The sequence below is a fragment of the Phascolarctos cinereus genome, unplaced genomic scaffold (assembly GCF_003287225.1).
Source record: "Phascolarctos cinereus isolate Bilbo 61053 unplaced genomic scaffold, phaCin_HiC Scaffold_1;HRSCAF=81, whole genome shotgun sequence".
NCBI classification, from domain to species: domain Eukaryota; kingdom Metazoa; phylum Chordata; class Mammalia; order Diprotodontia; family Phascolarctidae; genus Phascolarctos; species Phascolarctos cinereus.
In genome coordinates, this window is record NW_027555514.1 from 7,375,532 (window position 1) to 7,402,748 (window position 27,217).

The 27,217-nt window shown below is 41.5% G+C and overlaps 1 protein-coding gene across 3 annotated transcripts in view; it reads right to left on the minus strand.

Moving 5' to 3' along the window:
* DGKB (diacylglycerol kinase beta) overlaps positions 1 to 27,217 on the minus strand; it is a 667,225-nt gene that overhangs the window by 584,074 nt on the left and 55,934 nt on the right. The window lies entirely within an intron of this gene.

A 27,217-nucleotide genomic window follows, 5' to 3' on the forward strand; every position in this document is an offset into this window, starting at 1 on the left:
GGGGGTTTTCTTGGCAAAGACCCTGGAGTAGTTTGCCATTTCCTTCTCCAGCTCATTTTACAGATAAGGAAACTGAGGCGAACAGGATGAAGTGACTTGCCCAGGGTCACACAGCTAATAACTGTCTGACATCAGATTCAAACTCAAGGAGATGGGTCCTCCTGACCTGAGGGCTGGCACTCTGCACTATGGCGCTACCTAGCTGCACCAAATCTTATGCTTGCAGCCCCCTTAAAAGCAAGGGTTTTAATTTTTACCTCCTGCCACATGGTAGAGGTTCACTACATGCTTTGCCAATTGAATTTAATTATTAGATGAGGTAAGGAAGTGTTATAACACCAAAACCAGCAAGCGAGAGCTAAAGTCACATCTGGTGTGCTAACAGCAAAGATACAAATCTGACGGTAACCCTACCTGTGGGCCAAAGAGTCAGTGGACAGCTGGGAGGGGTCAAGTGTAGAGACCTCAGGAAGAGGAACAGGGGAAATTGTGAGCTTTGAGACTGTCCTCATTTTTTTTTGCTAAAACCCAAATCCTATTTTTTAAACCTCCTTTCCATAACTTGAGATAAAAAGAAAGGCTTGAAATGCAAAGGACTAATTGAGTTCATCTGAGATCAGTCAACAAGCAGATAGGCTGCTACTCCAGTGAGAATGTGGGAAGAGACTAGCCTCTTGACAGGAGGGAAGATGCTCTCCTCACCCACTTATCAGTGCAACAGCTTCCTAACCCCCCCCCCCAGTAGAAGGGCCCAATGAGCATTGAAGAGAGCCTTTAGAGTCCCTGGAATCTCCTGAGAAGGGAAGGAAGGGGCCTCCCAAAGGAAGAGGAACTCAAAGCCCTGTCCAGTTGGCTTTCCCTACCCCAGGCTCCAAGAAGGGTGGTAGCAAGGACTTTCTGCCAGCCCTCTGCCCAGAGAGCCAGACCTCATTTATGGTTTTTGTAATCATGATTTTTCATTTTTTTATGCAGCTGACTCCATTAAAAATAAAGCTTTATTTCTCAGGAATTCTTTAATCAAAGTATCACTGGACCAATTCACACTTGTAAATAAGGCACCTGGGCTTTGGGCCTGATCCTAAATACATTGTTCCCAATGTCATTTTACAAAAGAAAAAGAACATGACTTTCTTTGAAAATTTTTACATCAAATTTGATGCATTAACTCAAATCTCCCCCCCCCTTTTTGTCCCTAACAACCCTAAGATGACTTCTCTGAACTAGGGGCAGCCAATTTGCATCCTAATGAGAAAGATTTACAAAGTAAAGGCAACACTGTAGGGCTCCAAGCAATTATTCTTTAGGTTGGAAGCTTGGCTCAATTCCCATAAGAAAAAGCAGTTCAAAGGACGTCTGGCTCCCCTTCCTTCTCTACCCCTCCCCATCTCCTCCTGCATACCAGCAAGGAAAGCAAAGGATGGGAGAGGGGAGGAGAGCCCTTTTTGGCCCCTAAGCCAGCCAGAATACCATCCTTTACTTAGCCCTGGGTCCTGAAAGCTTTGGGAAGACTTCGGAAAGGAAGAAGGGGTTATTCTCGTATCTGGAGTCCTCAACATGAACACTGAATAAATGGCCAGTTGTCGGGCACATCATAGGAAGCATACTTTGGGGAGTAAAGGTCGGCTTAAATGATATAGGGGATGGAGCACTGGACTGGGTGTCAGCAAGACCTGAGTACTCAGTAGCTGTGGAACCCTGGGAAAATGTCTCCATCTCTCTGTGCCTCAATTTCCTCTTCTATAAAATGGGAGTAATATTTCTTTAAAGTACTTTTCAAATCCCAAAGCGCTACATAAATGCTTACTATTATTAATTCGGATACTGCTATTACCATCATCATTGTTACTGTGATAGAGCAGGTAGTTGTTGGACCTGAAGTCAACAAGACCTGGCATCCTATCACTGGAAGTGATGCTGACTCAGTGACTCATAGCTCCCAGACCTGTGTGTTGATCAGTGTTGGGGGAGGTGTCGCCCAGTCCCCTGATATTTGTCACATAGTCAAGTCAGCCCTGTCAGCACATGGTCATGTAGCTGCTACCTTGGGGAGGACCTGAGATGCAAGGGCCCAAGCTCTTTTGCTGCCACTGACCTATCTGAATTGTCTTTATCTCTTATCAACAAAAGCTGGCTCCACCTCTAAGCCACCACCAATCTCCAGTGATCAGCCCATCAGTGTGTTGCTACCTTGACTTACTAGTAATAAGCTACCTTTAATTCTCTATCTCCCAAGTTTTGCCTTGTTAGTCAGGGTGAAAGCCCAAACGTAATTTTCCTCTCAACACTCTCCTGACTCAGACATTTACTATCACTCTAACCATAAGCAAGTGCTTTAATTTCTCGAAACCTTTTCTTTTTTCCTCTCTCTCTCTCTCTCTCTCTCTCTCTCTCTCTCTCTCTCTCTCTCTCTCTCTCTCTCTCTCTCTCTCTCTTCCTTCTTTCTTTCTTTTCCAAAGCATTAAAAAAGTCTACCTAAATACACAAATGCTACAACCCACTGACTTGGAATGGTCCCCCAGTACTGTGAATCACAACCTATTCATGCCTACCCACTCTGTAGGATCCTCAACCTTATCTTCCCCCAAATACCCCGCAGGGAAGTATGGCTACACAACATGCCAGATGCCTTCCCCTACTTCTGCTAACATTGCCAGGGTGCCAGGGGAGCACTTCAGCCATCCAACAGCTTTACTCTCTGGCTCTCTTTTGTCTTTCTGTCTTCAGCATCTAACCCATCTTCTTTTCCTGCCATATAAGTCCTAATAGCCTGGTCTTCTCTAGAGTTCCTCATTGGTTCCATGCTACAGTCTACTCACACTAACCATGAACTTTCCTCCTCTTTGAGTGATATTCATATTCAGGTCTTCAGAGGCATGGTGGTCAGGGTCTCACTCTACATAGCAATGTGAGTAAATTAGTTGTATTGGATAGAATTGGTTAAGGCTTTTGCTTTTATAGGAAGCTTGGAAACAGTAGAAATGCTTTGTCATTTCCCAAAAGCAATCCAGCCCATTATCCTCCTCATTTTCAGTTCTGGGCTCAGCTTATTGTCTGTCTTTATTTTTCATCCCAATCACATGTACTTTTATAGAAGTTCTACTGGGTACTCATTCCATTGAATATTGAAATCTGCACGACAGGCATTCTTTGTCCAGTTGGTCTTTATCGCATGGATGGACAGGCTAAACACCTTGGGGTGATTACTGATTTCTTCCTGGAGACTTCAGTATCCTGGGGCCTGATGCAATTAAACCCATCCATAAGAAATCAGCCCTTGTCTTGGATTCTGCTTGGGATCCCCTCCATTTTCATGGCAAATCCTTTAGTAAGCATATATGCTCCTCTTTTGTAATTCATCTGATGTTTACTATCAGGGGATTATTGAACAAGGTTATGTCAGTTATTATGTCTTCTAAGGAATCTTGAATGCTACTGATCTGGGAGATCCCCTGCTATGACAGGATTTCTAAGATGACAGTTTGGCCTACTCAGTTGAATTTTTTAAAGGATAAATAATTAGCACAACAGATTCTTATAGTGTCTGCCTGTTTCAACCAATTTGGAGATAGCAAAGATGTCATCCATCAATGACTATCACTTTACAAGTCTGCTCATTCCTTAGCAGCGGCCTTGAGGACTCCCTCAGCACCTGCATAGATGAACCACCCAAAGATAGTGATGGGAGAGGGAGCACACACATTGGTTGTTGTCAATGCTCATTTTCTCAATCATTTCTTTGGGGAACTAAAGAGGGTTGAGATTTTTTCCCAGGCTTGTATCTTTGCCCCTTTAGACAACTTGCAAATCGGTTCTGTGACATCCTCACAGCATATCTTCTAGCATGGGAGGAAGGGAATGGAAGGGAATAAGGCAATAAACATTTACATACTGGCTATTGTGTGCCAGATAGTACCTAAGTGCTTTTAAAAAATATATTATTTGATCATCACAACAAACTTACAAGGTAAAGTGCTACTATTATCCTATTTTACAGTTGAGGAAAGAGAGGTAATCGGAGTTTAAGTGACCTGCCCAGGATCACACAAAGTATCTGAGGCTGGATCTGAACTCAGGTTTTCCTGACCCAAGGCCGAGTACTACTGTGCCACCAGCTGCATGGGGTTACTGCACACACACATGGTCGATCTGGCTGCATTTCCTGTCTTCATTCTCTTTAGCCCCATGCACCTCATCTGTAAGTTCCTCAGGGAGTGGGACAAGTCAGGCCTAATGGAGGCAGTTCTTCTATCCTTGATGGAGAAATCCATTTGTTGTAATTTGGGTTTTTTGCAAATCTTTTCCATTTTTCTCCTGATTGTATAATTCTTTCCACTTTCACTTCTGATGGCCATTGGGGTGACTTTGCTAAATTGGATTTATCACAAAACTTTTTTTTTAATAATGGGTAGATTTTATTATTGTTATACCCACTGAGTTCCCTTTTCACCCCTAAGATTGTTAAGTTATATGGAGAAAAAAAAAAGGATAATCCTAAAAAAGAGCGAGAAGTCTTGACCAGGGCTTGTCTGAATAACTCATAACTTCAGAAACATCAACACCAATGTGTTCCTACTCAATAATATGGTACTTCAAAAATTGGGGCCTTCCTCTACTAATACAGATGTCGTCACTTCTATGGTCTGGGACCCTATCTTCACTGGTGATCACACCTAAAATGCATTGTCAGATAACGAGGTAAGGATGTTCTCGTCCAAAACGTCAGGACTCTCCAGGCAGTGGCTCCCAGGGACCAATAGAAGCGAATAAAAGTAAAGAGAAATCCACGAGCATTATTCTTGTAAGGTTAAAAGAAGAACTTACTTTGGGACAAAGAATGACGTGACTATCTGATCTTCATTGCATCCCCCGGTATGAAAATAAAATAAACATTGCAATTCTAATTTATCAGCCAGGGTATTTCCTGAGAAATTACATTGTATTCATTTTATACATATTTTGCAGTTACTTATCGGCACACGTGTTGTTTTCCCCAATGTGATGTAAGCTCCCAGAAGTCAGGGTCTCTCAAAATTTTGACTTTCTATCCCAGCATCTAGCTCAGGGCCAGGTTTATAGTAGGTGCTTAATACATGCTGACTGCAAGAATGAAACACATTTTCCTGTAACTTATCTTTTAGTTGCTTTTGTAAAACAAGAGAGTAATTGATATTAATCTGGATTATCTCAATTAGGTCACTGATATCATGCCTAGACTTGTTTAGTGGAATGAAGAGAGAGAAATCTTGCCAAGGGTCACAGTGATAAACTCATAGGGGTTCTCTGACTTTGGGGAAACCTTCTGTCCTGGAAACAGCCCAGAAGGGGCAGCAAAGTGATGGAGATTGACCAGTCCTTGGGAGAAAGTATCCAGGTAGACATAGGGCAAGATGTAGCAGCCAAGTGCAGGATAATTGGAGCGGCCTGAGGTGGTCCTGGGTTCTCCTTCCCTGTGGGTCTGAATCTGGAGAGCAGAAGACCACTCACTATGGGAAATGCTATAGATGGGAATCTTGCTCACTAAGGATTGCAAATGAGAACCATGGGGATAAGGGACTTTCCTGACTCAAAGTGTTCCCTAAATGTGAGTTGCTTTTAATATCATTTTTGCAATGGTAATAATAGTGGCATGTTCAAGCCTGGGATTTCACAAGTGTAGGGGACTCTTGTTATAAGAAAGAGTCATAAATGTATGAACTCCTTTGGCAATGTGTTGAAACCTAGAACTCCCTAAGAATAATGTTTTTAAATTTATAAAAGAAATAACATAGGATTATGAAGGAATCCAATTATATTGAAACATAATTATAATATATATGTATATACATATATACACATATACACAAAAATATAGAAAGATGTAAATATAGATATATTTCTTAAAGCTCATAAACCTTAAGTTAAGAACTCATGTTTTAGTTGCTGTGGTCACTGAGAAGTTAAAGGAAATGTCCAGGGTTTACCATACAGCATGAGGTGAAGCCTGAACACCCAGGTTTTTATGTCTCCAAGGCAGACTGTCTATACTATATCATCATACATCGTCCTCATCATCATTTCTTAAAGTCCAGCCCATCCCCCACCCTTCAGGGGGTGGGGTGGGGTAGGTGACAAAGGGGGCACTTCCAGGCAAAGTAATTTACAACAGCACCTCATATCCAACACTGAAGAATGATTATTTTTCCTCATGCCTTAAGATTGAATTATTTATGTGTTTTTATTATTACTGCTATTACTATTATTATTAGTCAGATACAGGTTAAACTAGACAGCCTCTGAGCTCTTTTTCAGTTTGCAGCATCTATATAATTTTGTAGCTTCATTCTGTTAGGTCAACTTTAATAGTTATGTGAAATGGATAAAATTCTTCCATCTCCTGGTATTGGTCCTTCTCAGGGAGAGCTCCAGTTCATTTGAAGAACAGCTGTTCAGTGTGCCCTTCGAGATCCTTCCCTCCCCCTTATCCACAGGCTGTCTTAGAAGTCCCCATGTTGAGCAGCAAAACAGAGCTGTGGAAGTGGGAACGTGGGAGTGTGTGTGGGGGGGAGATTTGCTCATTCCTCTTACACTCTCATGCATGCCCAGGGCTGCTGGGAGCTGAGTTCAGTGATTCCAGGGTAGTCTTTAGCTTCATCTGGCATGACATTTGCATTATTATCTGCTCCAAGTCAGTGACTGGTTTTTAAGCATGATTACTGTAAAGCTAAATTCACCCATGGCTTTAGTGTCTTCTTGGCCATGGAGTAGAGCCAGTAGAAAAGCCAGAAGAGGAGACAAGGGAGCACCTTGGCCGCCCAGGAAATAATGATTGGATAAATGCTTGGATGAACTTTGAGTGGTCGCCTCTCATTGACATCAGAGGTTAACATCCTTTAGCCATTATCTTTTTCTGTCTCCAAAATGAGTCTTGGAAGGGAATAATGACCATGACCAGAGGTTCAAGGGATCGTGGACCACAGCTAGAAGGGGCCTCAGACATTTTAAGTAACTTGCCCCAGGTCACATAGGCAAAGCAGGGATTTGAACTCAGGGCCCTGACTCCAAGGTCAGTATTCCTTCTACTATACTATTCTGCCTCCCTGTGAATTAACTTTTCAAATATGTATCTCCAGTTGTGTCAAAAATGTATCCCTTCATCTTTTACTCAACAGATATAGGTAACCACCAAGACAGCTGAATTGCTGCCTTCTATACACTTTTCAAACCCTAAAGCTTCAAAGGAAATAAATGGACTGTGTGACAGATAGAAAGTAATTACAGCTGACTAGTGATAGCATCCATGAGATAAGACTCAACTTTTCCACAAAGGAAAATTTTCTTGAATTGACAACACAGAAAGTAAATAGCCAGAGCTCTCCTTTAGCATCCCTCCCCCCACCAAACAAACTCCTTGTGCCCACAAAGGTGAGCCAAAGGAAGGTCACAGGTCTATGACTCAGAGTACAGCTGTAGAAAACTCCCATGATGGAAAATCTGCCCGAACTGCTTTCCTGTCCTTGCAAGATGTGGTACACAGTGACTGTCCAGGCACATGATGTAAAGGAAGCATGATGGGAAGATCCCAAGGGGAGAGCTCTCCCTCTGCTCCATTTCCACAGATTCTACCATAATTAGTGCCAGATAAGACTCTTCAGGAGTAAAATTGGTGCCACTCCTGATGATAGACTCTTTCACCTGGAAATGCAGGTTAAAGAAGTACATCTGTTAGTCCGTAAACATTTATTAAGCACCTGCTGTGTGCTGGGTATTGTGCTGAGCACTAGGGATGCAAAGAAATATAGAAGACAGTCCCTGGCCTCAAGAAGCTCAGTCTCATGAGGAAAAACAATATGGAAAAGAAGCTGAAAAGAGGCACAGGTGCCTGAAGAAGACCTCTCACCAACTGGAAAATGATGAGGCCTCTGCACTAAGAGGCCTGCTTAAAGTGATGATCCAGGAGGAGCTCTGATGTCCACCCTCCACCCTCTTCAATCAGAGGGAGAGAGGTCCAGAGGAGATGCAAGGTTCAGAGGTCATTTTTAATTTGGGGGGAAGATGAATTTCTAGAGAAAATGGTAAACAGCCAGGTGAAAAGTGAAGTACATTTGGCATACTGAGTTTCCTAGATGAACAAGGTCAGCTATTCTGACATTCACACTGTATAGGTTATCGAAATCTCTCCCACGTAGATCCAAAAAGTTTAGTCACCATCAGAGACAAATGACTTCTGGAGGACCAGTAATGGCATGTGATGATAATGTTTCCTTATGACTCTGGATTCTAGAAAGCTAAGAGTGACTTTCAACCATGATAGAGCTTTGCAAGGTTGCAAACACTGTATAAATAGGATCTATTTGGCTGACACTGGACCTGGAGTCAAGGAGACCTAAGTCAATATTTTGCCTTTGTGCCTTGCAAAATGGACAATCCCAGACAGGTAATGAATATTGGAGCATCTTTCTTCCCACACAAAGTGCTCTCCATTTATGACAGAGCCCTTCTCATGCAGATCACCTGGATCTTAACAAGAGCTTCCTCACTGGTCTCCCTGCAGAAGGGGAATAAATCCTCTCTCACATACCTGCCCCACAAGACTGTTTGAACTTCCAACCAAAGTGTATAATTTGCAAACCTAAAAGTCTGCTGTTGCTAACATGTAATTTACCTAAGATCTCAGACTATCTTGAACAAGTCCCATATGTGATGTTGATGTAACATTAAAATACAGTGAAATACTGGTGAACTCAATGGCCCCTTCTTTCTTGGTATCCCCCTGCCCCACCTCCCACCCACCACAGGCTCAGTTTCTTCTTAGCTTCTGCTGGGTGATGTTCATCTGCACGTGGAGGGAGAGCCTTGCAGTGGTCCCAGGTCAGAGGTGCTCAGAATTGGATAGAGGATGGGAGGTCATCTTGTTCAAAGCCTCCATTTTATAGATCAGGAAGGTGAAGCTGATGGAGTTAAAATGTCTTCTTCAAGGTTATGCAAATTTGGAAATTTTTGGAGCGAGATCAGTACCCAGATCTTCCTACCCCAGGGACAGTTTCTACCATGCTGGATAAAGGCAACCTCAAATGCCCTTCTGGGGACAGCGAGATGAAAGCTTGCTTGTAGAGGATAATCACGTCTCGGCCTCACAAGGTAATGTATGCAAAGTACTTCTGAAGCCTCAAGTTTCCCCATCTATAAAATGGGATAGTTGGATGTAATGGCCTTGAAGGGACTGTTCAGGTCTAGCTTTATGATCCTAGTATCCACAGGCACGTTGGCTATACCTAACCATCACTCTCTGGTATCTACAACGGGGGAGTTTCTCTTTCATCTTATATATGAGTGTATGTATGTATGTATGTATGTATGTATGTATCTAGGTATTTCCTGAGAATTTAATGTGACGAGCATTTACTCAATGTCCACTCTGTGCCAGGCCCTGAGACAGAAACAAGCAAACACTACAGCAGCCTCTTTCTTCAAGGAATTTGCATGCAGTTGGATCCCAAACACAAGAACCAAATATCTCTACTCTTGCTTCATTTCTCTCCCAGCGGTTCATAATAATGTCTTTAAGTATTAGCAAACACAAAATTAATTTCAGACAAAGAATTATCTTTGGACACTAACCTAAATTAAAAATGAAGGGTGCTGCAATTATTCTCTTTCTTTGTTATTATTGTTATTTTAAATAATTAAGCCACAATGGTGGATGCTGGAGGCATTTTCTAGGAATTTATGGCTGTGTGGGAGGAACTGATGTCCTTCAAACATTAATGCTTAAATAATGCTGAGTGCCAGGGACTCCCTTTTTGCAGGATTGGCAGATGCCCCCCCCGATCCATTACTGGAACAGGACTGGGGGGTTGAGGTGGATTTTTTTTCTAATATGAGTGACATTCAAAATAAGAAATACATTTAAGAACAGATAACACCCTGTGGAGCACAATTACTTTCCTAAATACCAATAAGGAAAGGTCGGGGATGGCACCTAGGGTTGTATTCTCTATCAGAAGAACACCTCCTTCAGAATTCCCATTTCTGTTTTAAATGGCCCTTAGAGTGTGCATTCCACAAGGCATACCCATCCACCAAGAATGTGTCAGACTTTAACCCCATTTATTTTACTTTCTCTCGAATAAAAAAAAGAAATAATTAAGCACCCACTTATACCTATTGAATTATTAAAACTCTAGACTTTATTGTCTCAGGAGTCTCAAGTGCAGGGACATCCCCTCCATGAATTGTAAGGTCTCCTGTGATCTTGACTAGGTGGTGTGAATAGAACATGGCTTTGTTGACTTTTAAGCTGGCCATCTATCTCCCCAGCTGAAGCCCAAGGAAGAAGGCATTGCCTCTGCTCCAACTGTCATTCCCTCTATCCTCATTCTCAAAGCTCCCCATAACAGACAAGTGCTATTTACTCTGGACCCACACTAGGGCACATCCCCCAGACACACGCAGGTTCTTCTACCCTTTCTGCTTCCACACAATTCTGTTCACCATGCTCACCTTTTATCTCTTTGGCTCACTAATTATCATCTCAAGCACAAACAATACCTCTTAGTTCTTTCTCTGTACATCATTTATTTCATATCCCCAATGGCTGCCTTTGCCACATCCACTCCCATGAGAACCAATAACTGGGCTGGGGTAAGTAGAAGGTATTCACCTTCCATGCGCAGCCATCTGTCTTTCAAGTACAGACAACCCAGAGTCTTCCGCACAGTGTGACATCACAAATGGGCCATACCAGAAGGTTTTCACCAAAGCCCAGATAGGGACACTTCAATAGAAGAGCAGAACCCCCATCTCTATTAGGAATTTTGTGAAATCTCCATTTCTTCATGAAACAAAAAAATCAAGTCTCAGTAAACTCCTTTGACTTCATAATATTAAGTAAATTAAAAACAAAAACCAAACCAAACCAATAAAAACAACCCTTCTTGTGCCTGAGATCCATGGAACAGAGGCCAGAGTACACTCTTTCTGAGTCACACAACCAACACATGCAGTACTTGCAGAGAGTGATAAAATGATTTTTTCAATTATTTGAAATGTCTAATAGATGGGAAAATAAAACTGTAAATCAAATGCTTGAAAATTTTATGGTGATATCCACTTGAAAAGACTGGTGAGAAGGTTGGCATACTGTCACAGGGTGCTTCAGATGAGGGGCCCTTGGAGCTGGGGCACAATAGTTTGATTGGTAAATACATCATCCATAGGGTCAATAAAGTGATTCTCTCAAGGTTGAGATTTGTCCCTGTCACTTCCTTACTCAGGACACTCCAGGGGCTCCTTTTCAACGCTCCAACAAGACGCGAACTCCTCTGTTGGTCACTGAACTCCCTTCACGACCAGACTCCTTCATTGCCTCCCAGGCCTGCTCCTCTCCACACACTCTGCATGAGGCCACACTGTCCCTCATGTGCAACACTCCCATCTTCCATCTCTTTGCCTTCAAAGTGTTTGCTCCTCATAACTTCCATCTCTTTGAATACCTAATTTCCTCCATAACTTACCTGCAAAATCGCCTTCAGCACTGTCCAAGGACATTACTGTACCCCGTGCTCTTCTGGGCATGCCTACTTATTATACTATGGGGGGCACCCTTAAGGGGTCTTTCAAGCATGTCCAGATTTCCCCCTTCAACTTGGGTGGGGGGAGTTCCTCGATTGGCTGCCTGCATCTTCAAAACTGGAGAGACTGAGCCATTCTCTCTTTTCCTGATTTTTTTTTCTATAACACTTATCTACTAATTCCAGAGGGCAAAGATCCCACTTCACCCCCAGCACAGATGCTGAGCCGAACTAGTGTGAGGGAAAGCACTCCCTTCCCCTGCGTTCCTTCTTACTGTGGCTCAGACAAATGGGCCTGGAGGCACTGTTTGTGTTCTGTGCTGTCTGTCCTCCTCAGTTTCACATGCTAGAGGTGATCCTGATGGGACCTGGGAGTGAGAAGGAAGAGGGATTGCACAGTTGCCCATGCCAATATGGAAACACTAAGAAGCCAGGGTACCTGGGATTGGAGCCTTAGGTGGGATTTGCACTTGGACATGGGACTCTGCTCCACAGATATGGAGCTAAACTCTGAACCTAATTCCTTTCCTTCCCCTAGAGACTAAGGTGGTACAAAGAGGTAGAGGAATTAGGGTTCCCACATTTAGGGAAAGTAAGTTTGTATAAATATATACATAATTATAAATATACAAGTAATAATGTTTTTGAAGGACTTGTGTCTGGGTAAAAGCAAATCTGAATGTTCATGCCTAAATGGAACTGGGGTGCAGGAGGGATACCCCCTACAACAGAGGTAATAATTCTCAGTGAGGATTGAAGCCATTTGAAGAGCCTAGAAACCACCAACTCCCCTTAAGGGTGCCAGAGAACCCTGGGGAAATTGTGAAATGTCACCTACCTGGCCATTAGTCAGTGGGGGGCCATGGGAGTCTGCCTTTGATTATCGAGTGTATTTTCTTTGTTTCATATAGGACTACGTATACACATATCAACTTCTCTGTTAGTGTATAATATTCCAGAGGGTAAAGGCTGTTTTGTCATTGAATGTGTAGTCTCAGGTTCTAGCCTAGGGTTAGGGACATAGTAGGTATTTAATTAATGCTTATTGATTGATAGATGAGGAATTCATTAGAGAAACTTTTCATATGACTTTTCCATCTTCCTAGCTCTGTCTAAAGGGGTCTGAATCTTCCCTCTAGACTTATTTTCAGTCTTTGAGTTTTTGGTCCTTCACAGTTTTTACCTGGAGAGACTTCAAAGTATTGAAACAATATATTGAATAGGATTAATCTCATCATAACCTATCAGAGAAATAAATCATGGCGAAGAGACAGTTTGGGCTCTTGCCATTAGAGGATGAGAAAAATGAAGCCTTAATATGATGGGTGGATGATAGGGGTTCACATTTCAATCACGACAGAATTTCTGGAAAATAATCACTTTCTACTTTTCATCTGATCTAGTTTGTCATTTTTGTCTTATAGCCAGAAGCTCTTCAAGGTGAGGAATTGGTTTGGATGGAACTGTCTCCCTTCTTTTGCCCGTGTATAAGGGTCAGAGAAAAAATGTGCCTGCCAGGTGCCTGGGGTGGGACACTCAGGCCCTTTTCTTGGTGAAAAAGTCAGAGAAGGTTTGTTTGTTTGTTTGTTTTGGAGGGAAGGTTGTTGTTCCAAGAGTGTCAAAAGAAGAATGGATGGCTCTCCTGGATTTCTGATCACACAAAGTATAGAAGCAAGCCAGGGCAGAAGAAGACAATAGAAGGTGGAAAGGTTATAGATAGCATCTAAGGTGAACTTAGTGAGGTCTGCAAAGAAATGCGGCAAGCAGAAACCATGAAGAGAGATAGTGGTTGCAGGCTGTGTGGACATAAAGAGATGCCCACGTATGCATGCAGAGATGCTCAAAGCAGGCAGGCCATGCCAATGAGAGCTACTCGAACTTTCCCTGAATGCTTTAGCATCAGGGACCATCCAGGAGACCACTATAGGTACAGAGAGACGCTGAACCCTTTCCATCTCTTGCTGGAGCCAAGTCTCATAGGAACTTGCTTCCTAAGCTGCTCTTAGAACGCACACTTGTCAGATATTGTACTTGGTTGGAAACATGGGGGATATTATTTTTTCTGTTGCTCCATTCTTCACTTTTGTCTCAATTAAATGATTTATCATATTAATGTTGCTCTTTGCCTAGGGCTGTTAGTATGGTTAGAAATTGAATACCTAAGTCTAAATTAACTGAGTGGAGTCAAATATTTCGGGTAGATGAAGTACCTTTTCAAAAGTCTGGTTAATTTGGATTCATGTCTCAAAGTTTCCAAACTGGGTGGGATTCATAAGAAATAGATTTTTCATAAAAGAAATCATGTGTAGACACTTATTAAGTCACCCCACCACTCCAAATTATTCAGAACCCTAATTTCTGTCTCCTGTCTGCCTTTAAGTCCCAGCTTAAACTCTACCTTCTTTAAGAAGTCTTTTCCTTAATGCAAGGTGACCTCCTTAATGATAGTGCCTTCCTCTAAAATTACCTCCAACTTACCCTCTATATATCTTGGAAACACATATTCTCCTGATTAGAATGTGAGCTTCTAGAGGGAGAGATCTTAACATCAGTAACTATGGTTGTGTGGTTACTGATGTAGAGCTCAGATATGTAGAAAACAAAGTCAAGTGTGCCTCACGAAGTATTGCTAATAACACAGCTAGCGGAGGTGAGGGACTTTCAGCTGAGCTATTTAAAAAGCTAAAAGAGGACGATGTGAAGGTGTTGTACTCAATATGCCAGCAAATTTGGAAAGCTCAACAATGGCCATTGGATTGGGAAAGATCAGTTTACATCCCCGTCATAAAGAAGGGCAATGCCAAGGAATGTTCAAATTACTGAACAACTGCACTCATCTCACATGCTTACGTTTGTGCAAGGTAGGCTTCACGACATATACATCAAGAATTACCAGAAAAGCAGGCTGGTTCTCAAAGAGGCAGAGAAATAGAAACCACATTGCCAGCATTTACTGAATTGTGGAGAAAGCAAGGGAGTTCCAGAAAAATCATCTACTTCTGATTCCTTAACTACACTGAAGCCATTGACAGTGTGGATCACAACAAAATGTGGCAAGTCCTCCAAGAAATGGGAGTGCCAGATCATCTTACTTGTCTCAAGAGGAACCTGTATGTGGGCAGAGAAGCAACAGTCAGAACCAAACACGGAACAACTGATAGATTTAAGTTTGTGAAAAGTGGCACAACAAGGCTGTATGTGGTCGCCTTATTTTCTTCACTTATATGCGCAGTACATCACATGAAATGCAAGGCTGGACAAATCAAAATCTGGAATTGTGGTCACCAGAAGAAATATCAACATCCTCATAAGTAGATGATACCAATCTGATGGCAGAAAGTGAAGAGGAATTAAGAAGCCTCTTGCTGAGGGTGAAAGAGGAGAGTATAAGTGCTGCATTGAAGTTTAACATTAAAAAAAGAAAAAACAACCAAGATCTTGGCAACTAGTCTCATCACTTCCTGGGAAACAGAGAGAAAAGAGATGGAAGTAGTGTCAGATTTTATATTCTTGGGCTCAAAGATCACTGCCTATGGCAATTATAGCCATGAAATTAAAAGCAAATCTGGACAGCAGACTAAAAAGCAGAGACATCACCTTGTTGAAAAAAGATCCATATAGTCAAAGCTACCATTTTTCTAATGGAAATGTATGGCTGTGAGAAACACTCTAAGGAAAGCCGAGTGCTGCCCAGTCGACGCTTTTGAATCACGGTGTGGGAGAATCCATTTGAGAAGTCTTTGGACATCAAGGAGGTCAAGTCAGTCACCAGAAGGTCAAATACTGAAGCTGAAGCTTAAATACTTTGCCCACATAATGAGAAAATGGGACTCATTGGAAAAGATGCTGATATTGGGCAAGATGGAAGGTAAAAAGAAAAGAGGGAGTCAGAGGATGAGATGGTTAGAGAGTGTCATGGAAACAATAAACATGAATGTGGACCGACTTCCAGAGATAGTGGAGGATACAATGGCCTGGCAGGCTTTGGTCCATGAGGTCAGCACTGAACGTCTGACTAACAACCCCAAAAGGTCTTTGCTTGTTTCCCCCAGAGTTTAGCAAAACACATGGGCCAATAATAAATGCTTCTTGACTGCCAGTGGAGTCTGATTCCCTACCATGTGTACTTCAAACTCTTTTTTGTGTTTAAGGACTATTAAAATCCAGGCCCATCATATTTTAGCCTTATCTCCTATTATTCTCCTTCAAGTATTTTGATGTCCAAGTACTTTAAGACTAATGACAGTTCTTTATATACATCCTCTGTTTTCCCACCTCTGTGCCTTTGCTGACATTTCCTCCCTGATGCCTAGGGCTTTCTCTTTCATACTCTCAGTGTTTCCACCTACTTTTAAAATTCCTCTGGTCCTTTAAAGCCTAACTCAAATTCAAAGCTTCCATGAAGCCTATTCCCGACTTTTCTCAGTAATGGTCTTTTAACTCAGTGTGCTTCATATAAAAATTTCTTTGCATTTCCTCTATAATCATCTTGTCCCCAGTGCCAGAGGCCAAGGCTGGGGAAACAACTGCCCTGGGGTACCCCTCTCCTACCTGGTGCCTGTTTCTCCCACAGCACTGTGTCAGAAAAGTCCTAAGCATGATTCTCTTCACCCTCCTTAGTTCTTCAGCCATGGATTTTAATCAAATTAACTCTGCCATTCTCCTAAAGGGATATGTCAGTCTACTGCCCTATAGCTCCATTTCCATCCTTGTAAATTTCCAAATCTGGGCACTACCTGTGTACTTATTATTTCCTCATTTAAATATATGCTCTTTGAAAGCAGGAGCTTTCTTTACTGTTTTTCTTTCCTATTGGCCCAGGCTTAGATTATTGTTTCTGCACAAAGTGCTTAATAAATTTTTTGTTCATTCATTTCTTCCTTCATTCACTTTTCTTATGCAAATAGACATTGCATTATGTTGAATTATTGTTATCTGTTTATTATTCCCATTAGACTAGAAGACCTTTGAACATAAGGGCCAAGTCTTATCTACACCTTGTGTTTTCTACAACTTTTAGCACTGTCCTCTGTACCCAGAAGACATTTTCCACTCACTAAAGTCTTCAAATGGCTGGTTAACAATTGTGACGAAACTGGATTCAGGATTCTTGGTTAGGAATGAATTGTTCTAGAATCTCTGGTTTTCAAAGTATGTTCTGGGAGTCCTTGAGAGCCTTAGAGGGGTCTGTGAGGTCAAAACAATTTTCACAATAATATTAAGATTTTTAATTTCTAATATAGTAAATATATATATATCCCAATCAATAATAGTTTTTGGGGGGTCCTTGGTAATTTTTGAGAGTATAAAGGAGGCCTGAGACCATGCACTTTGAGAATCAATGCTGTGGGTGATAGCTGAGGTTTCTTCAAGCTCAGGGACTCTTTAACCAAAGGCTTTCAACTCTGTGTGCCACCTACATAGTAAAATGGTATCATTGGAAGAGAAGCATCACTACTGTCAGTCTGAATGGGAATCTCACCTCTGCTGAGGAACCCTGGCCAAGTTAGTCCTCTTCTCTGACTCTTATCTTCTTCATCTGTGAAAAAAGGTGGCTAGATATCTGATGTTCATTCCAGCTCTAAATCTTATGGAATTATGGCCTATTACTATCTAATATGAATCAGCTAATACTTGAGAAAAATGCTCTATTGTGAGCTAGACTTCAGAGAAGTCTGAGAAATCACTCCCATGAATACATTCATCTTAATGGTGCAGAACTATGTAATAGAACACATTCACACACACATACATGAATTAGTGTAAAACATGTAAAATACTATAATATATTCCGATGCTTTATTATCATGGAACTGTAGACTTTGAATGGACCTTGGAAGTCAGCTGGTCTAGAGGATTGTTGAGCAACAATCCCATCTGGAATGAATCCAAGTCTTCATTCAGCCTTTATCTGAAGAATTCACATGAAGAACAAATCCCTAGGCAGAAAGGTGACACAGTGGATAGAGCAATGGCACTGGAGTAAGGAAGTCCTGAATTCACTGGTTAAGTCACTAATGACTACCTGCCTTAGTTTCCCCATCTGTAAAATGGGGACAATAAAGCTTAGTTGTTTTGAAGATAAGCTAAAATAGTATTTTAAAAATTCTTTGGAAACCTTAAAACACTGTATAAATGCAACTAATCTAATAATAATGACAATAATAACAGTAATAATAATAATAACATTAATGATCTCCCAATGTACCATTTTTAATTTTCAAGAGTCCTAGTTATGGAGAAAGATTCTTTTTTATTTGTTTGTTTGTTTTCCCTTTCCTCTCCTCTCATATAGCCTAAATCTGCCTCCCTACAGTTCCCTTCCTTGGCAATCTTGACAATGATGCTGATTTATAAGACTGATTTATGGGATTCTAAGTCCCCATAGTGCACTAGGACTCACTTTCATGCTCATGCCCTGCATCTCCCTGTCCTCCCTTCCATCTCACAGATACTGTTGTTTGAATCTGGCACCTAAACACGGTCCTTTTTCAGGATGGTTCTGGCAAACCATGTGGCATTCACAAGCTTTTCCCGCATGAGGCTCCAGAGATGCTTGTTTCTATGAATTCCGAATCCCAGATGAAACATTGGACATTTTCTCTTAGAAGCATAAAACATAAAAATATGGAGGAGAAGCCATTCATCCTTTGTGTGTACACACACACACACACACACACACACACACACACACACACACACACACGCCTCCCTCATATGCGTGAGAAAATAGAAAATATTCTTCGCCAAACTTGACTTTGCCTGGTACCTAGCAACTACAACCTCCCCAGCTTTGAGAATTAGGGAAGGTAAGGTCTTCTGGGCCCATTCCAAATGACAGAGTGCTGCATTCCAATTTGGGGATGTGCTCTCACTAACAATTTGCTGCAAAGGGTTCCTTCTTTGACACCCCCCAAGCTTGGCATTTGAAAAAAAAAAACACTGCCCCTAAAAGAGGAGTCTTATTGGAAACACAAATATCAATAGAAAATTTCCACTGGACTCCAAACTCTAGTGTTAATTAGCTCTAGATCAAAGACCTTCATCAATGGAAACACCTCAGCTTCTGTAACATATTTTGCTGGTGCCCTACATAAGCCCCTATCTTTAATGCATTAGGTTTGTTAATCAAGCAATAAGCCATGATGAAGTGCAGCTCCGTGCCAGGCACTATGCTAGGCACTAAGGTTACAAAGATAAAAATGAAATGGTCCTTGTCCCCAAGACGCATGGTGAGAGAGTCGCTTTGATCAATAATTGCATACACAATGTATTTCATATAGAAAATATGCAGTGAAATACAAGGTAATTTGGTGGGGGGTTCAGATCATACCAATGTGCTTGGCACCTGGAAGAGGAAAGGGTCATGCATAGGATAGAAAGCCAACCTTGAAGAAGATCCAAGTTTTCTATCCTGACTTTGAAATGCATGGCCACCCACTGTCAAAATTACAAGTGTAAACCAAAGTAACAATAGAAACAGCAACTATGGAAACAATGAGGCTACTAGTTTAGAATGCTGTGTTGTTCATGAAAAACAGTCAAACAAGAGTGTCTCAGTGTGAGATATGATACAACCCAGGGAAGAAGGTTAAGCATGTGTTATCCCCAAATAACAGGTGAGAAAACTAAGGACCAGAGAGTTGATGACTTCCAAGGTCATAAAACCACCAAGGTTCAGAATCAGGAGTTAAGTTGGGGGTCTTCTGTCCTTCAAGGGACAGAAGAACATTCCTATGCAATACCCTCAATGGGGATCCTAAGATCAAATCTCTGGAAGGCCAAGAGGCTTTATGATGAGTTTTCCGCTGTGGGCCTGTGGGTAAATTATGATGGTTTGTCAGAGGCAGAAAGAGTAAGGAAAATGAAGATGAATGCTTCCTGACCTTCCCACCTGTCACTAGTCAAAAGGCATCAACCCAGAGAGCCCCATGGTCGTAGCTAGGACAAAGTCTGAAGGTGGCATCTCCAGCCCTGAAGGAGACACCCTGCCAAAACCTGGCAGCTGCTTTCTGCCCAGATGCTTTGGTCCTCTGATTAAACACAACCTGATTGACAAAGACGTGCAAGTCTCTAGCAATGTAATCTGCCCCGAGAAGTGTTGAATCACAAGAAAAAGGACAAAATTCAGTATTAAGAAGCATTTCCTTACACCAGAAATTTTAAGTTAATAGAATGTCATTCATTTTCTCATGCCAGAGTCCTTCCTTTCACCTTTGAATTGTGCTTCCTGAGTCCACTTTCATCAGTGATGTGAGCCATAGACTCCCCTTCCTCTACCCCTTTCCTCCCTCCCTTCCTCCTTCCTCTCTCTTTCTTAGGTGTGTGTATACATGTGTACATATGGGTATGCATATGCATATCTACATACACATACATATATACCCACATGTGTATGCCTATCTATATACACAGTAGTATGTATGTGTGCGTGCGTGCATGTGTGTGTGTGTGTGTGTGTTTGTGTGTGTGTATGAGCTAGGTGGCTCAATGGATAAAACACTGTGTCTGGAGTCAGAAAGACTTGAATTCAAATTCAGCCTCAGATACCTATTAGCTGTATGACCTGGGTAAGTCACTTAACCTCTATTTACCTTAATTCACTGGAGAAGGAAATGGCAAATCACTCCAACATCTTTTCCAAGAAAATCCCATGGACAGTATTGGTATCTATGGTCCACAGGATTACGAAGAGCAGGACACAACTGAATGGACAACAGTAACTACATATATGTGTATACATGTGTATATATGTATGTATGTGCTTATACATATCTTAACTTGACACCTAGTCCATTTTCTTATGAAGAACAGGGGGAAAAAAAAGAAATAAAAAGGGAAGATGGTGAAAGAAGGGAGAGAAATGGTATTTCAGTGTCATTTGTAAGTTGCAACAATGACAGTTATTTACTATTACAGCACGAACAATGACGATATTAAAATCTCCAATGTAATATTCAGTCAGAGGAACTTTTTAAAGTTTCTTTATTTATTTTAACTTAAATTTTAGAGAGAATGAGGCAGGTAGAAAGACTTGAAGCAAATCAAGACGGATGGACAAAGTAAGTATCCCAAAGAATTCTCTTAAAAAGGCTCTAGAATTGGACCTTCTCATGTATATTTCATGGTTAATGTTTACAACAATCAGACTAGTTTTCATTTTGAACATTTCCTAAAGGGGAGGACAAAAGCTAACATCTCTCTCATCATGGAGTGTTGTGACTTGTAAATAATTCCTTTTATTCCATAAGAAAGGCTACTTAACAATTTAACTCTTATGCTGGTAATAATTTGCTACCATTAATAATCAAATATAGAACACAGTACCGTGTAAAAGTGGAATGTTGTGACTATCTAATTGCAATAAATAAGTGAATTTAAAAGTGTCTACAACCACAATTGACTTCCTAAGTAGATGACAAAGATGTCATTAAGTGGCTGTTATTGTGGATTGGTTTTCTGAGAAATGAACATTTCTCTCTTATATTTAAGAACTATTTATTGTATTAGGACCAAGATTTTTTTCCTTTTCCTATGTCCTCATCTAGAAACCAACCAGTGTGGGAAATCTCTTAGAGAATTACCCAGGCCAAGATCTAATCAGACAGTAAAAGAAATTCTAAGTATGGCTAATGGGTATTCCTATTCATTGTGTTTGCTCAGACAGGTTGGGGAAAGGTTGATTATCCCTTTTATCAAGACAAGTGATATGGATATTGATATCTCTTTGACCAAGATTTGAGCAACCTAAGTCAGTAGGCCAACACCTTTATTTTAATACAGCTCACACCTGTCATTGTGTCCTAATTGATTGCCACCCTTTGGGGATACTTCCTCTTTGAAAGGCATATAAACTGTGACCTCACTGGCATTAAGGGTCTTTGGTTTAAGGGAGATGACCAAATGGCCATCCTTTTATTAATATCCTGCTGGCCTTATTAATAAAATGATTAAATTACCTAGAACTATGTCTCTTAAACCTTTGCAAGATTCACAGTTTGGTTTCCCCTGAAAATGATCCTGTAAGACCAGAAGCTCTCTATGAGTCAACAGTATGATATTGCAGGCAAGAAAGTGAATGTGAACTTTGGCTGCATTAAGAGGCATCACTTCTGGAAATGAGGAGATGAGAGCCCCATTGCCCTAGGAAGATCATACTTGGAACAAAATGCCAGGTCAGAGCATAATCTTTTAATTAGGACAGTGCTGAGATGGACAGTGTCTGGAGAAGAAAAACTAGTCTGGGGAAGAGCCTTGAGGTGATGTCTTATTCTGATCAGCTGAAGCCACTAGGAATGTTTAACCAGGAGAAGATAAAGCTGGAAGTGATGGGGGATGAGAACTATTTTTAAGTACTTGAAAAAGCTGTCACATAAAAGAAAGATATCCAACATGAGCACACCTGGGCGAACAATCTATATATTGAGAACACTGTAGACGAACAAAACAATAGAGAAAGCATAGTAGCTCTGGCCAATTCATTATCTAGAGGACTGCACCACTGCAAGCCTACCCACTCAACTCCTGTTAGAAATGTGATGAACTTATAACACATCCAGAAGTATACATTTGGGGCGAGGATTTGTTTTGTTGGACTATGCAGGCTTATGATGAGGTATGTGTTTTATTTTGGGTTCAGTGATGGAGAGAAGGGGGTAGTGGAAGGGACAGAATAGAAATGCTTGTAAAAATAAAGTTATTAAAGTCCTGATTCAGAACCTCAAATGTGCAATCCTCATTTGCTTTTAAGATTACATTAGGAATTCAATTAAAAAAAGAGAGATTTTCTTACTCACTTACTATATGACAGACACTCTTCAAGGAAGTGCAGTTATACAGATGGAAACAAGGTATTCCCTGTGTCCACAAGGAGCATACGTTCTAACGAGAATGGGATGAGGCAACATTGCCGGAGATGTCAGAGATGGTTAAATACAAAATTAATGCAAACTAACTTCGAGGGAATTGAGGGATGGGTGGAGATGGGGAAAGAGTGAAGCCCTAATCCTTTAAGGAATCAGAAAAGGCCTGTCATGTGGGAGAGGGGTTATTTGAGACTACAAAACACGCTCACAAGCTGTGGGTGGAAACTGAAAAAGTCAAATTAAGGCTTGAGGTCAAGACTGAACTTTCCTATAGTTAGAGCTCTCCCAAAGGGAAGTGGGCTGCCTTGGGAGGGAGCTAGCCCCGCTTCACTAAGAATCTTTAAGTTGATACTGGGGCTGCTTGCTGAACACATAGAAGTGGGAATTCTTTATAGGGTCCCTTCCAACTCTAAAACTCATCAAGTCTCTGAGTTATGTGTTGCTTGTTTTGAAGAATTCTGAAAGGAGAGACATAGGCAAAAATCATTTCAGGCTATAAGGACAGCTTGGACAAAGGCATGGCTGGAGAAGATGTAATATTATACAATGGAATAGCAAATAGCCTGATGTGACTGGAATATAGACAATGTAAGAGGGAGGAATACCAATTCAATGCAGAAAAGATAGATTGGAGCCAGACTATGAAGAGACATTAATACTCAGCTGATGAATTTGTGTTTTTCCTGGGGTAATCGGGAGTCATTGGAGATTCTTGAGTAAGGGAATGACATGGATAGTCCTGTTCTTTGTAAGCAGTCATTTAGTGTATGTGCTGGTGAGGGTAAAGGCTGTACAAAGGGACAATATTAGAAAGTTACTACAATTGTGTAGTTAAGAGAAGATGAGGGCCAAACCTAGAGTGACATCAGAAAGATTGGAGGAAATAGATTTTATGGAGACATAATCTAGGAAGAAATTGACTACAGGGGCTGAATCAATTAATCAAAAATAAACTTTGATGTTGACAGGAATGTAAGATTGTGAACGAGAATCTGAAAGGATAGATGTGCTTGAGAAACACAGGGAAGTTAAGAGGCAGAAAGTTGGAGGAGAAGATAATGATCGAGGCTGCGGGCTTGTTGAGTGTGAGATGCCAATGGAACATTCAAACAGAAATGCCCAATTGAAGGTGAAGATGTGGGGATGAGTATGGGGGCTGGATGTAGAAACTTAGAAATCACCTACTTAGAGGTGACAACTGAGCTTATGGGAGTTGCTACAATCACAAAGACATGATAGCTAGAAAGATGAAGGCATAGGTCAGAGCCATGTAGTACACACCCCCTGGGGGGTGGGGTGGGATATGGAGTATAATCCTAGGAAAGAGGCTTGGGAGCATAGGACACACAGGAAGAGAATCAGCAATATGGTAAAAAAAAAAATCCAGGCAAGAAAGAGTATACAGAACATAGAAGTGGTCAACACTGTCAAACACAGAGAAATCAAGGGAGTGGGGGAAGGTAACAAATATGCAGGCTGTCCCTATTATGGGACAACCACTGCTGCTTTACAAGTATTTTCTCTTTTGATCCTCATGCAATGCTGGCAGGGAGGTGTTATTATTATTCCTTTTTTTTTTTAAGGTAAGGAAACTGAGATAAAGAGAGGTTAAGTAACTTGCCCCAGGTCACACAGCTAGTAAGTGAGGTCACATTTGAACTCAGGTCTTCTGACTCCACAGACAGCACTCTATCCACTGTGCCATCTAGCTGTGTCTAAGTCAAGAAAGATAAGAGCTGAGAAAAGATCATCGGAACTAGTAATAGAGAGATCAGTGTGGACCTTGCAGAGAGTAGTTTCAGTTGAGTGAGATCATAAGCAAAGGGTTGAGAACTGAGTGGGAGGTGAGAACGTTGAAGAAATTTGTACAGACAGTTTTGATTTGGTTTTTTAGAGTAGTTTAGGTGCGAACAACAGGCCAATCTAGGACAGTGGCTTGATGGAATGGCAGGGCAGTGTTAAGGGAAGTTTTCGTATGTTGGTTGTTTTGGTTTTTGTTTGTTTTTGGAAGAGGGAAGTCTGTGCATGTCTGTAGGCAGCAGGGAAGAAAGGAGCTAGAGCCTAATTGGAGACTGGAAATTATGGAGAAATATGCACCAGAATATTCAGAGAACTAGTATTTGTGATAGGGAAGACTAGAAAACAAAGTAGCTGCCCTTCCACGGGGGAATGAATAACCAAACATAAGGTAGTAAAAGTCAGCCTTGGAGGAAAAAAGACAGACCCACCGATACACTGGTGGTGGAGCTATGATTGGCCCAATCACTCCATAAGGCAAGTTGCAACTATGTTCAGAAAAAATATCCACATGCTTTGACCCCAAGATCTCACTGCTAGGAAGAGATCAAAACGTGGTAAGAGAGAAAGGTCTTGGTCATAGTTTTTGTTTTATTCTTTGTTCTGATTGCTTTTGTGTGTGTGTGGTGGAAATGGTGGAAAGCACTAGAAGCCAAATGGATCACCATTGATTAGGGAACATCTGAATAAAATGCAGCATCCTTGGGGGCAGCTAGGTGGCACAGTAGATAGAGCACTGGCTCTGCAGTCAGGAAGACCTGAGTTCAAATGCAGCCTCAGACCAAACACTTGACACTTACTAGCTGTGTGACCCTAGTCAAGGCACTTAACCCCAACTGCCTCAAAACAAAACAAAATAAAATCAACAAATAAAATGCAGCAGCTGTGGTGGGGGGACAGTCAATGTTGGAGGGGCTGAGGAAAAAGTGCACATCAATGAACCCACTATTGCTGTAGCTATGAATTAGTGCAATCATTCTAGAAAACAAGTTAGAATTTTGCTCAAAAAGAGACAAAAATGTTCAGAGCCTTTGCCCCAGAGATTCCAAGACTGGCTACACATACCAAGGAGGGCAAAGACAAAGAGAAAGGCCAGCTATGCTGCACATTATTTATAGCATCACTTGTTATGAAAGCAAATAATGGAAAACAAAGCAGAGGCCCCATTGATTGGAGAATGGCTAAACAAATTGTGGTCTGTGAATGCAATGGGACATTGCTATGCCAAATGAAATAATGAGAATGCACATTTCAAAGAAGCACAGGAATGCATTTCTGAACTGAGGTAGGGTGAAATGAGGAGAGTCAGGACAAAACAATATGTACACACGATTATACCAATGGAAAGGGAAACAAAAATGAAGCCGGATGATTATAATAATGAGGCTCATCCCTAGAGAAGTGATTTGAACATGAACTTTCTCTCCCCTTGCAAAGGTGGGAGTGGGAGTGTGTGTGTGTGTGTGTGTGTGTGTGTGTGACACTGCAGTCATTGCAAGCCTTAGTTAACGTGTTCATTGCTTTGCTGATCTACTTTTTTCCCTTTTTCTTTTATTCTCAGTTCCAGGGTAGAGGAAGGAGATGAGCATATTTCAAAGAGACAGTGATGTAAAATTAAAAGATATCAATAAAAATTACAAAAAGAAAATATCATGAAAAGAGGGGTTACATCTGAAGGGATGTTTTTCTGGAACGGATGAGATCACAGACAGGATTCAGGGAGCTTGTACTGGTAAGAAGGGCCACCTCTTCACAGAAAATGCTTCAAAGGATAAGAGACCAGGGGAACAATGTTCAGGGGATGTGAGGTATAGGAGTATGAAGAGGGAACTCATGATGGGTGGCCTCCTTTTTTTCAAAGAATATTTGGCTAGGTCTCTCTGTTGAGAGGGAGGAGGTAGTGAATAGTGTAGGAGGATCGAGAAGAGAAGAGAAGGTTTGGAACAGATGCTGTGGGGCGTGTGTTAGGGAGTACATTAGGGAAGAGTAAAAGGATTGGCAGCCGGAAAGGAGGGCCCAGCTGGGTTTACATGACACATTTGTAGTGGACCTGGTCCCTGTGGCATGAATTCCACAGCCCTGTGCAGAAACAGGTGAGTGAAAAGCCAGAAGGTAGAGAGAGGGAGTCATCTGTGATGAGCGATTGGAAAGGCACAGGAAGAAAAAACAAGTTAGAGGGTCAAGAGACAGCAGGGGACAGAAAAAATTCAGCTCAATTCCATTATTAACTGAATGGTCAAGATCTTGAAGAAAGGGGAATGAGGTCAGAGCAGGGACGGTGACCTGAGGATGCAGGGGCTGGTGGCCGAGGGCATGGAAAGTGGGTTTGGGAGAAGTGAGGCCTGCATGGGGGGAGAAGGAAGGCCATGCTCACCGTGTGCCAGGCACTGTGCTGAGCACTGGGTTTACCAAAAGAGGCAAAAGACAGTCCCTGCCCTCAAGGAGCCTAACATCTAATGGGGGAGATAAGAAGAAAACACACATGTGGAAATAGGTTATATATAAGATAAATAGTTAATGATTAACAAAGGAAAGGTACTATAATTAAGTGTTGGAAAAGGACTCCTGTAGAAGGTGGGATCTTAGTTGGGACTTGAAGGAAGCCAGAAGATGGTTGAGAAGATGAGGAGGAGGGATGGCCTTTCAGGCATGGGGGAATGGAGAGAGAAAATGCCTAGAGCCGAGAAGGATGAAGTATTTTGTTTCTGGAACAGTAAGGAGGCCACTGTCACTGGATAGAACAGATAGAAGGGAGGAAAGCAAAAGAAAATGGGTAAGGTGTTGGAGGTAGGGAGAGGTTATGAAAGACTTTAATGCCAAACAGGGGATTTCATATCTGACCTCCACAGAGGTGATAGCGTTCATTGGAGAGGGTGTGGGGAGGTCACATGGTTAGAAGGTCGTTCTCAGAGTCAGAATTATGGACTGCAGCAGCGAGGCCCTTGTAAATCTGCAATGGTTATTGTCCCATAAGATTACATTTTCATTGAAATTTTTTTTTCTACT